Source organism: Balearica regulorum, chromosome 17 (genome assembly GCF_011004875.1).
Source record: "Balearica regulorum gibbericeps isolate bBalReg1 chromosome 17, bBalReg1.pri, whole genome shotgun sequence".
NCBI lineage: Eukaryota > Metazoa > Chordata > Aves > Gruiformes > Gruidae > Balearica > Balearica regulorum.
This window is the reverse complement of record NC_046200.1, coordinates 14426731-14439527: the sequence shown is the minus strand read 5'-3', so window position 1 is coordinate 14439527 and position 12797 is coordinate 14426731. Positions and strand designations below refer to the sequence as shown.

General features: G+C 38.0%; 1 long non-coding RNA gene across 1 annotated transcript in view; it reads left to right on the top strand.

The window, feature by feature from the left end:
• The first annotated feature begins 1100 nt into the window (after positions 1 to 1100).
• The window catches only part of LOC142604310 (uncharacterized), a 51735-nt gene continuing 40038 nt past the window's right edge, over positions 1101 to 12797 (top strand). The window contains exons 1-2 of the long non-coding RNA XR_012838183.1: positions 1101 to 1213; positions 2065 to 2169. This is a non-coding gene — a long non-coding RNA (uncharacterized LOC142604310). The remainder of the gene's footprint in view (positions 1214 to 2064; positions 2170 to 12797) is intronic.

Sequence of the window (12797 nt, the reverse complement as noted above, 5' to 3'; positions counted from 1 at the left end):
AAAAATGATAGACTCTTTCTACCTATTTAGATACCTGTAGAGTCCCATGTGACATTTGGTTCATCTGGGAGGTAGTTTAGTATTTTTTTGCCTCAAGGGAGCTTTATTTAATATATTAAAGGAAAAGCTCCTCAGTTTTTGGTAGTTGCAGTTCTGTCTCTCTAATGACTTTCTCAGCTGTGCTGTGCACTTTTGCAGAGATTGTGTTACTTCCACGTCACAAGAGCAGAAGGTCACCTTGTAGGAGCAGCCACTGCAGTCAGTGGATACTGACCTGCCAGGCGACATTAATATTAGGGAAGTTAGTAACGTTCCTAAACCATATTCTTACTGCATGCATGTCTCTCCTCTAAAGCTGTAGTCAAATTACGTTTGTTTTCTTCAAGGCCAAAATATTTTCTAGACTTCCCTAGGAAAGCATCAGAAATCCTGAGGAAAGCTGGCTTCTGATGGTATCTGTTAAGGAGCTGAAAAAAAAAATTGATTTTAAAAGAATTTATTTTTCATTTTATATCTCTGCAGTCTTTCAGTAATGCTTCATGCCATCCTTAAAAACATACATGTGTCAGGCCTGGATTTTTGCCTTGTTCTGAACAGAATGTATTAGGTCTATTTGTCATTATCATAACCTTTGTCTCTAGACATCTCTTTATGGCACTCAGGTTTTGTAGCTACTGGAAGCTTTTCTGTTATTATTGATTGTTGTAGCTGGCAGTGAACGCTCTTTCAATGTGACATAACAATTTTTACTTTTACCATCTCTGCATACTGCCATTTGGAAACAGACCACCTAGGAGGAACAGATGTGAGTTTTAAGTGATGAGAAGGTGTTAATGGATTCTTTTTGAGCTTTCTCTTTTCTTTTATTCACCAGGTTGTCTGTACGTTTTGCCATAGATACTGAGAGAACACTGTAACAGGTTTATTTTCAGATCTCTTGATCCAAAATCTTTTATTTTGGTGTTGCTGGTACTGACCTGACAAACTCTGAGGAGGGCTATTTGTGTCTTCACAGTATTAGGAAGGTTTCAATACAAGGGGACCTACTGTGAGATGGAAGGTCAGTGCTTCTTCCGTAGTCACGTCAGCAGATTCCCACACTCCTGCGCACGCAGTCCTGGAGGAATTGGTCTCACTGTTGGAGATGGTAGTTCTATGGAGGATCATGAAGAATTGCACAAATAAAACCAGACTCTTCTAAAACAGATTCAGGGTGAGTACAGGATCCTTTGATCGCTCCAGACATGATTTTGCAGAAAACCCAGTGTTCAGCTTGTTTTGAAAGCAGAGAGAGATACTTGTCAGCAATTATTGCTGAGCTAGGGAGAGTACAGTTAAGATAGATAAACTTGTCAGCTATGTCAACTGTGATGATGGAAGAGCAGGAGGGCCAGCTGTAAGGTTGAAAAAGAACTTTGTATTTTAGATGAAGATAGTGAGGTTGTTCTTGCATAATACTGCAAAATGGTTGAGAGTATCCTTGTGTTTATATGCACTAATTCCACAATTACTACAGAAAAAAGAGCCTTGAATGATGGGCTAAGAGGGTTGTATTATCACCAGGAATCATGTTTGCTGTTGGCAACATTTTTTTGTAGGCCTGCATGACTGTATCTTTCAATTTAAGCTCCCCTTGCTATTCAGGGGATTAATTGGTCTCCTCCTTCTACACACTATAGGTTTGCTCATGATCTGTCTTTATACTTACCTCTCTTAAATTGTAACTGTTGCTGATATTCTCCAAAGGATCTTCATAGTCCTAGCTGATAGCTATGTCAAATGTACTCTTTTTCTTGTAAAAGTCTGATGGTGTAGGATTCTCACTATGACATCTAATTTGAGTCTGGCAGTGAAAACATTAAAGCATTGACTCTGTTGGGCTGCTAGACTTTGGCTGTCTACATGGCTGGTTAGAACCCCTGAAGAGGGACTTGGAAGGCTGAGGGAGACTAAAATGTTCAAACTTGCAAAATGCATAAACACAGTGTATCCAGAACTGTTTTAATGTGTCAGGAATTTCCTTTAAATGCTACCGTTATTTTTATACACATTTTGTTTTTGTAGGACCTAAACAAAATAATATCTTCTGCTCTGATGTCTGAGAGCCAGCAGAGGGAGTGAAAGTTAACTACTGAACCACCTCAGGCGATGCTGAACTGAGACACTGAGGTAAAGCCTTATGCACAAAAAAAATTGCACATCGTATTCCTTTCAAGTCCCATTAGAAACGAAGACTAAATAATCAGTCTGCCAAACAGAAAAATATGATAGTAGTAACAAAAAACATTTTAATTCCATGCTTCTAAGTGGATATTAGCAACAATAACATTAAACAAAATTAAACCATAAAAAAGTACTCAAGAGTATCGTATTCATAGTCACCACATAGAACCTGATGAGACTTCTGATATGTTCTCTCCATTACAGATGCTAGCGTGAAGGAAGTGAAAAATCTGTGTGTTGCCCTTGGCTTTTTCAGACTGTGTTTATTTCTATAACATTTCTCTCTCTCTTCCTCCCTCCCTCTCTCAATAACTTAAGGGTTTCAAACACTGTTTTGCTCAGTCACAGTGAAAGATGTTTAATGCATCTTCATTAATATACATGAAATGCTGTTACTGTTTTCTGCTGAGGAGGTAACTGTGGCTTTTCCATCTCAGGTCTCAGCTGTGTCTGCGAGAGTGAGAGAGACAGAGAGAAAGGGAAAGGGGAAGTGGAAAAGAGAGTTGGTTTGTGTACATATATAGGTAGCTTTAAAGAACCAAACCAATCTTTTTTGTTCTTGTAGAATATATATTATATATCCAGAAGACACTCAAAGTAAAGACTCATGTCAAGCAGGGTGACAGGGGAGTTTTTTTCGAATTGTTATATTTTAAGGCCTATCAGCCAGCTTTTAATCAATTTGGTGTATGTTATGTTGGAATGTATGTCATCTTCTGGCTTCTTAATCAGAATTTCATATTCAATTTCATTTCATGTTGTTACAGACATGAAACTGGAGTAGTGGCCCTTTTTTTCCCCTCTGGATGACACAGATCACACTAGTATAGAAATCAGAGTGAGGTTCCTATGTAGCAGTGTATCAGTAATTATAATAAAGGAATAACAAAAATAATAGGACATGCACATGTATTATTAATCAATCATGAAAGTATTTGCAGTTCCTCAACTGCTTGGCCCTGTCTAGACCATTTAAATAGAAAGATTTCTGCTATCAAAATAAATCCTAGTGTTTTCACTTTTCAAAAAAGGAAGATGAGTACACCAGCAGGTTCTCTTTGAAATTATAGCGATGTGGTAAGGATAAAATATCTAATGAAAATAAAACATCTTTTTCGGTAGTACAGAGTCAGGAACATTAACTTCTTCTGGAAAACATTGTATTCTTTTCATTCGCTCCAGTCAGATCCTGTCCAGTGATTTCCTCCCTAAAATGCATGCATTGTAGTCTCTATATAAGTTCTAGTGTAAGAAAGATTTTTATGAAGTAGGGGAAATTCATATCAGCATCAAATCAAAGGATGAAATATCTGGAGGTTTGATTCATAGAGGCAAATCGAAAGAGGTTTTTATGTACAGCTTGGAAGAGAAATGTGAGAGAGAAATGGTCTGGTAATCTAAAATGTTTCAGAAAGTCACAAATGCTGTGAGGTTGCAAAATAAAACCCAGAACATGCAGCATAAAACCCTAAGGAAGAACTCTGGGGAAAAACCATTAAAGATGATACAAAGGAGTGTAATTTCTCAAGGTAAAATAAGATGATGAAATTTGTTCTTGACTATGAGTCAGCGTACAGAGGAGCACATTTCTAAGAAATGTGATAGAAGTGCAGTCACTGACTAAGACTGAATAACATTCTTAGAATACATTTATTGCTGCACTGATCAGGGTTAGGGACTAGATAGTCTCTTCAGTCTCTAATTTTTGTAATTGTATGGATTTGTTCACTGTTTCAGTACATGGCAGATAATAATACTTGATATTCTTGCAGTGCTTTTCAGCAAATGATTTTAAATAGCTTTAATTAATACTTGAAATTCCCCTTTGTGATCAACAAGTGCTCTGCTGCTTACACACAAACTGGTAAAGTGAGATGAGTATCAAATGCAGCTCGCTCTAGATGGGCCTTTGCAAGATCTGTGCATTACTTAGTCACTGCTGCCGGAAGAGAAATGTAAAAACACCTGATCTATGTAGCTAAGTGGCTCAGCCTGAATTGTACATATGAACTGTCCACCAAGACCTGTCAGCAGATCAAGAATTATGCAGTGAATTAAGTTTGCAAATTAGTCTGATAAATATACGTTCAAGAATTTGACATACAATATGTGACAAAAGTGAAATTAATTTGAATCTTCTGCTGAGCTGTAGTAGACATTTGTTCAGCTGTAGTTCAGTTGTAGGGAAGACTTTTTACCAGATGACACCTTATAAGCATTACTCCGTCCTTGTTTTATATACTCCAGGTAAAATCCAGAGTACTGTAGTGAAGAATGCTATGATTTGATACAAAAGTAGAGAATATCAGAATCTGAATCAATGAAAAGAATCAAAGACTCTTTTGTCTACTTTGACACCTGATACTCTGCAGCAAAGATTTCCACTTCCAGTGAATAAAACTGCCATAGGCCTTGTTTCCTACTCCAAATATCCAGGGAGTAAATCTCTCCAATAGTTGCAGACTGCATCGATATATAACATCAGGAGGAATGTGCAGCAGAATGGATATAACGTGAAAAATCTACAAGGCTGAAAATAAAAACTAAACAGCCCTCTGATCTGCATGCATAATCCCAGGGTGCAGCTGACCCAGAATTGTAATGCAAATATTGTAGTTCAATCAGGCTATTTTAAGACAGGATAGGAATGAGGCTTCTACTTTCCCCAGAAGGAATGTACATCATTGCCTCTTCTTTAATTTCCTTTTGATTAAAAAAATATTAGACTGTCTGAAGAGTATGTGCTATCTTTTCTGTGTGTTGAGGGAAAGAGAAGAATCAAAAGGAATGAGAAATACAGGTGAACTTGTCAATTCAGGTTCACTGGGAAAAGCTTAGAGCTTTTTGTTAGATGCTTTTTATATGATTTAGTTTGGCTGATTAGGAAATTCAATTTCTTTCCGTCTTTCTTTCTAAAATTCTGAAATCTACCACTGAGATTCTAGATAAGGAGGAAACAAGGGGATATGAGTTAAGTTTCTATGCAATTCTTCCCTCACCGATTGTTCAAGGTTTATTTATGTAGCCATTAGTTCAATGGTGAGTGAGATGTGAGGTTTTGATACCTGAAGTATGCTGGAGCTGAGCTTTAGCGTCGCCCCATTTGTTGCAGCCAACCAAAACAACTGATGGCAAAACCTTTCTTTTTGAACTTTGATTGTTTTTTGAGGTTTGCAAAATATTTGCAAAATGAAAGAAGGTCTTAGAAAATTTCCAAATGGTTTGTTACATTTTTATTATTTAACTGATTGTGATGGCAGTTTTCCATGTCTGCTTTTGAGCCAAACGGGTTAGCTTGTTGTGGTTGACATGTGACTTTTGACCAGCTGCCAGAGCCTTTGAATGGCTAATGGCTAAACCTATCCAATTCCGAGAGATTTAGCAGAAACCATTTTTACTGCTTTTCACATTCTCTAAAAAAGTGTTTGGGAAATGTCAGTTGCAGAAAGCATCCTTTAAATGACTATCCAGTATATGATGGGAGAGTGGTTTCTCTTGACAGTGTTGTGGAGACACCAGAGAATGGAATAATGTTTCGACCAAAAAATACTAGATGATAGCTCTTCTATTAAGAAGACAATATCAAAGAAGGTTGAGGAAGGAGAACTGCTGACGCAGAGAGCGAGCTATAGGCTTTATCAGGAATATCCTTAAGCAACGGAATGTTGAATTAGTTGAAGCTCTTGAATTTCTATTTTTGTATCTAGTTTTACTGTCCCACAGCTAGTTTGTATTGTGTAGCTGTAGAATGGCAATGGAAGTGAATACGGTGCTGACATAACAATTTTACATGAAGATTTGCATGTGGTAGATAATGGAAAATCAGGCTCTGCATGTATGAATATGCATATACACACAGGTAAAGTGATGCATAAAACTTTTTTAATCCCTGACTTTAGAGAGCCTTATGTTCTGTTGAGGTTTCTTCTCTTTGGTATGTAATATTTTGTAACAGTTTCTATTACTTTGTGAGTTGATCTGTCACTCCCACACTTCTCTGGTAAAGCCAAAGATGGTTACTTTGCACGTGAAACTTGAAAATGTGAAATTTTAGACTCTTAACGGATTTCAGAAACTGATCTCTCCTCCCAGAGATGATCATTCTATTTGATACAAGCTATAGAAATTGTCATGGAATTTAAAGCTTTGCAGTATTAATTGGAGGATGGAGAACTACTGTATGCAGTTCTGCATGTTCATGAAGGGAATAAAATCTTTGTTTCATGAAGTCTACGTATGCCCAGCTACTGCAGTGCTAGGTGCCACAACTGTTTGGCTAAACAATTTACATGAATTTAAGTGACAACATCCTGAGTGAAGTGGTGCTGGTAATTCCAAACAAATGGCCATAAAACTGTGCCTGCATTCTCCACATTGTGTTTTTTGGTTTTCATAAAGACATTTCCATTCTTTGGTCTTTATCATTTTTTTAAGGGTTGGTTGTTTTGGGTTTTTTTTAGCTTCTTTTTAGTGTCTTCCTCTCTTTTGCAATGCATTAGTTACTATAGTAACTATGCTGTGAATGGTATAGAAAGAGGCTAGTGCGCCCTAGCAGTGAAGTATAAAGCCACTTTATATAATAGTTTGAAATTTATATCATGATTTTGAAAATACAGCAGTTTTTGTGGTGGTTTCCATGACCACGTATGTGGTATAAGTATATATAGCACTCTTAGGTCATCACTGGTAATTACCCTCTTCTGCCAACATACAAAGAATGGTAAAAGCCCTGCCTGAAATTCCACTCCACAAAGCATTCTGAAACACACATCCAAGCGCTTCACCACCATCCATTTTCACCTTCTGCCTATGTTTAGTTGTTATGGAAAAGTAATCTGTACCTGTAGGCATAATGCTATAGTATAGTTAATTCCACTTCCACTTACTAAATAGATGGTTGGTGAGGGGTTGTGTCTGGACTAGCCACTATTTGCAGTTGATTGAAATACTTTGTGTTACTATATTACATCCCAGTAGTATAAAAGCCACAGTATTTGTGCTGTGATCCTGTTATCTCCTAAGCTACCCTGCTCTGAGTCAGTATTTTCACAGATGAATGCCAAACATTGCAGAAAGCCAAGGTAGAGTAGAAAGTGTTCCTGAAGCCAGTTCTGACCTGTAGCTTCAGCATAGTTTCGGGAGACAGTGAAGTACAGGGCAGTCATTGATAACGATGTATTACACACCTGGTAACTTTTGCCCCTTCTGGTCATAAGAGACTTTTTTTTTTTTTTTTTCCAGAGAGCGCATTTAAGCACAGCCTGGTGTAAATTCATATTTTAGTAATTGTATTCTACCTATCCCTGGAGTTTTGAGTGAAAGCATTACCATTCATTACTTCCTGTCCTAAACACAGTGCTGCCAACTCTCATGATTTTATTGAGTCTCAAGATAGTTGTCATGTTTTCGAAAAGTTCCAGCTCCTGAAGTAATGCAAATATGTGAAATCTATTTCATTACATAAAGGGCACACTTCTGGTTTTCTCAACTGGGGGGAAAAGCTTGAACTAGCAACCCAGTGCGCTGTTAAGGCTGGGGAAAAATAATTTTAAAATGTATTCTTTTTAATGTAGTCTCTAATTTAAGCAAATATCTTTTCAATTTTCTGACTCTAAAGTTTTGAATCTTTGGACTTGACAAGAAGGTATTGTTTGTTTATTTTTGCTGCTATGCCATACTTGGGAGCTTGAATATATCTCTCATTGTAGAATGTCCTTTGCATTACCTCATCAAAAAGCAAAATCTAAACTAGAAACCCATTTAACAATATTTTAAGATCCTTGGATGGAAGCTGTGAAAAACACATCTATACTCTTAAATATACATTAAAATACAGAGCATATTAAAAATTCAGTTCTTAAAATCTTCACATGACCTGAAAGTCTGTTGATGTTTCTCTCTGGCTAGTATGGCAGATTCTTGATGAGCTGGCTAATTCCTTATTTAAACTCTACAAACCACTTAACAGATGCCTGATTCTTAGGGTAGAATGAGTAAAAGACAATAGTTACAGGAGGAAAACGGCTAGGTTCTGCCAAGGTGTAGAAAAGGAAAAATCCAGTATGTGTATGCATGTATGTATGTGTGTGCGTGTGTGTACACAGGGTTGCTAGCATACCGCTTTTGAAGGGCGTGCTGACCACTGGTCAGGAAAAAAACAGTAAGCAGATTATTTCACAACTACCTTGCTTTCTGCAGGTTTTTTTGGCTCTTCCCTTTGAAATGCCTGGAACTGACCACTGACTTAATAATTGGTTGACAACCTCATCTCATCTACTCACCTACATTGGCAATGTCCTACATTTCATCATATAGCAGATGCAAGCTTGTATTTTTCCCTTGCAAAGCAAGCTGTTTAAAGGATTCCTCACTGTGTAGTAGTAGGATGTTTATTTCAATAACATGTGCTGTTGGATTCCTGTAACTTGGAGCTTAGAGAAGGGGGAAGGAGCAGGAGAGAAACTGAAATGTTTCTGGACAAACCTCTGGCTACAGAGCCCAGTAACCTCTCCAAAGTACTGTCGTATTTCAGCCAAGTTATAGAAGGACTTGGAAGCTTGCTTGAAGCAGGCCTAGGAGGAACTTGCATTGTTCACATTATTGCTGGTATTCTGTTTTCTGGACAGCAGCCAACAGGAAATTCCTGGGACAAATCTTTCCACTTTTTTTTTTAATAAAATATTTGGGGGGGGGGGGTGGAAAGGAGAGAGAGTGAAACTTAAGTCTTACTAAGTCTTACAGAACAGAGGCCAATATTAACCTCAGATAACAGATATGTAAAGTTTTGGGCCTCCTTTGTTATTTTATTTTTTCCTCTGAAGGATTTATGACCTCACACACGTTGTTTCTGTGACATCAGATGGTGTTGCCATGGGAACCATTTATTGTCAAAAACAAAAGAATTTTGAAGAGTTCCTTAGCAGCACAGGACACAGAGTGCAGAGTATAAAGAAACTATTTTTATCTAGATGATAAATCTGTTTTATTAGGCCCATGATTTTTCAGCTCTGTCCTGCTAGAAGCAAGAATAAATCTGGCAAAAACAACAGCAGTTGCACCTGTTAATCAGGGGCTGAATTTCTCCCTACATGCAAAATCTTGGGATTTTCCTTTCTTGTCTCCCCCCTCCAAATGACTGATAGTTTCCAAATGCTTTAACATATGAGAAGTAACAACAATCTGCTCATACGAGCTTTACAGGAGCAAAAGCTTGATAAGTAACAGGAAGTTTGTATTGTGTGATTTTGGTTGTTTTAAATTGACAATGTACAATACTGAATGTAATTCATGTGGAATGAAGTATTGAGAATTCATATTTTGCTTCAATAATAGCTCAAAAATCAAAGGGCATGAAAGATTTGGTAGTTTATGTTATTAATTATAGAGCTCTCTAATTTGTACTGACATATGAGGGTGAGACCTGCTGTCCTGTCAGAATGATGGATACCCACCAATGGACCCATAGGTAAAATAAGAACAAAATGTTGTGTTTGAGCATAGTTAAAATGTAGAGGAATGTTCAAACCCTAGCTGAAAACAACTGTTAACATGTAGCAAATCCAGGAGTTTTATGTCCATAAAAACAGGAAGTGTGTCTGGTGTGTGTATGTGCATACTGATAACATGTACTGATAAGTCTTGCGATCAAATCTGCATGCATGTCTATATACAGAGTTTATCATAGTAACAGGGGGACAGCTTAGATTTCCTTAAGAAAAATATCAACATGAGTTCCTGAAGAAAGTTGTTAGAGGAAATTTTAAAAATTCCTTTCACATATGTATCCTGCTCTAGTTAAGATTCTGCAGCTGCTGAATTTAGTGCCCCAGAACTGTTGCTGTATTCCAAAAGACAAGTGATCTCATTGCAATATATTTGCTAGAGTAAAAGTAATATACACAAGGGGATAGGTAGGTTAAACGCCATATGGTTAACCCCAACATTTCTGTTTTAAACAATTCCCTGTGTTTGGGTGTATATCAGCATTTTGCAATGTTTTGCTGATCTTTTCTTTTGTAACGAGGTAACCTGGGGAGGGAGAGAATGATAGTAACTGTAATTACTACCAATTTATATCTGTTCTCAGTCCAATCCACCTCTACATTCCTGTAGACCTAAGCAGCTTAGAAGTGGATCTGAGGGAATATCAAGGATGCAGAATCCCAGCATGGGAAGGAGAAGGAAAGTGCTGCTTAAACATTGACACATTGCCAGATGTAGTGCTTTTTAACATTGGTGTGGGCTTGTTCACACTTGTCAAATCACACTGTGCTTGCTAATGTTGCATTTTCATCAAATATATTAGCTCGCGCTCTATTCCCACTCTTCAGCAATCCTTTTCATTTCTCCTTTATTCCCTTCATTACACTGTTCTTTGTTTTATTTTTTTCCCCTTATCTTATGGTTATTTTCTTTCTTTCCTTCTGCCTGATTCCCTCTCAGCTGAAAAAAATCAGTCTGACCCAATCTACGTTTTTTTAGAACACGTAGGTTAAGCAGATACCTGCCTGGAGGAATATACAGTCTCATCCTGATGTACAACATGCAAGGGATACATAGGCTGATATACAGCAGTGGGAGTAGGTAGTTGTTAATCAGCAATTGAAGGATAGATGGAAGAAATATGTTTGGGATCTTCTTAGGAAAAAACAGGTGTAGCAGTGGATGTCTGCCCTGAAGAAAAGGGATGCTTTTTTTGTGTACCAGTGGGTAGTGGCAATGAAGAAATGGAATTCAGGCCTGAGGAGTATTTTGTGCGGAATACTAGGATGCACCAGAAATAACAGATTACAGTAGGTGGGAGTTTCTTATAGGTGAAAAAGAGGCTCTTAAATTAGTTGTGGGAAATAGCAGATATTTATGGAGGGATTTAAAAAAAAATTACATAGAGTAGCAGAACATCCCCTCTTCCCTCCCATTTAAAATGTGCACAACAGAAGAAAGTATTCCTTTACCCCCTCAGCTCTTCTTCCCCATTTCCCCGTGTGGAAGGATAAAAAGAGAGCATTGAACTCAGAGTGTCTGATTTGGTTGGACTGGAGAAATACTGAAAAGATCTTTGCTGAGGGCAGATCTGTAGGCAGCAAACAAGGGTGAGTGGAAAGGAGTTGTCCTGAAAGGCTGTTATCTAGGATCTCATCTCATTTCATCCAAGTGGGGGATGTCTGATAAGTACAGACAGTTAAGCAAAGCCAGTGTTAAAACCAGGCCATTGCTCTTCAGTGGTTTGAGAGCTGCTGGTGGAGGGAGACTGTTAAGTAGTACAAAATCCTGAAGGATCACTCAGATAGTGTGATCTATGCACGTTATGCTGTGTAGCTGGTGGTGGATGCTCTTAGGGGCAGGTATCACATTATAATCTTTTTTTTTTTTTTACTATAGGTTGTAATTCTTTGTATTCTTATGGTGAAAAAAGCTAATGCGTCTAAATCTGCTCTTCACATAGACAACCTATTACAAACCTCAAAAGGAGATTTTGCCAAGGAAGGATTTTAGCTTGTGGTCCCTCAGTAATGTCTTGAGCAATATAAATACGCACATTTGTCCAAAAACCAGCAAACGAGTTGCTGAGGAAGCAAAGCAAGTGAAGACTCGGTCTAAGCTGTACCAGTTTTTCATGGACCTGGCACCTTTGCTTTGAGTGGGTCACAAGATGGGGTTTGGTCTTTGGTACCTTTCTAAGAATCTGTATAGTTCAGCTCTTCATATTGTCACGGGGCAGTTATTCATTGTATTTGGGGACTAAAGGCACTGACTTTGGTAGGATTCAGGTGGGCACTGCTGCATTGGAAGCCCAGGGAAAATTCTGATCAGATCAGTTATGCTATAAGCAGAGAAAGCTTGATCCACCAGAATTAACGGAAGAAGAACTACAGATCTGCTTTACCTCTATATCTTGTTATCCTTACAATGGATATTCACTGCTTTTTTGCCAGCTTAGTGTGTCACATCCACACTCGATGCAATATAGATTCCTAAATCTGATAGAACCACAGCTTAGACTGTAATGTTTTGGAGTCCTCATATCCTATGCATAGCAAGGGAACATAACCAAATACTTTTTTAGATAGTTCTGTTTCTTTCTGTTCATGGAAAGGATATGGTGTGTTCAGGAAAGGGATATGTTCAGAATAGGCTTACCACAAGTCATCCATCTTCCCATTGTATGTAATCTGAGGCTTTTCTGTGTTTAGCAAAAGGTTTCTGGGGGACGTAAGTAAATTAAGGATAGTTACATGTTAGAAGATACAGAGCTGCTGATATTCATTGCAATGGCTGTAGGTATTATAATCAATCTTTATCAGAATACCACTTGCCTGAGACCTTGCATCAATGATTTCTTTTCCTCTGAAAGAGGTTTTACCTGAATTAGTGGTTTGATTTGGAGACCTGCTTTAGGAGGACCACAACCCCCCAGCTGGGATATAAAGATTCAAAACAATGATTGGTCTCATGGATACTCCTGAACCAAATATACAGCAGGGATGCTCAGTCCATGGAACCGGGCTAAATCTAGTCGAAAGCAAAACTTCAGGGGTTCATTTGGTGTATGCTTTGATCTACTAATGCGCTCC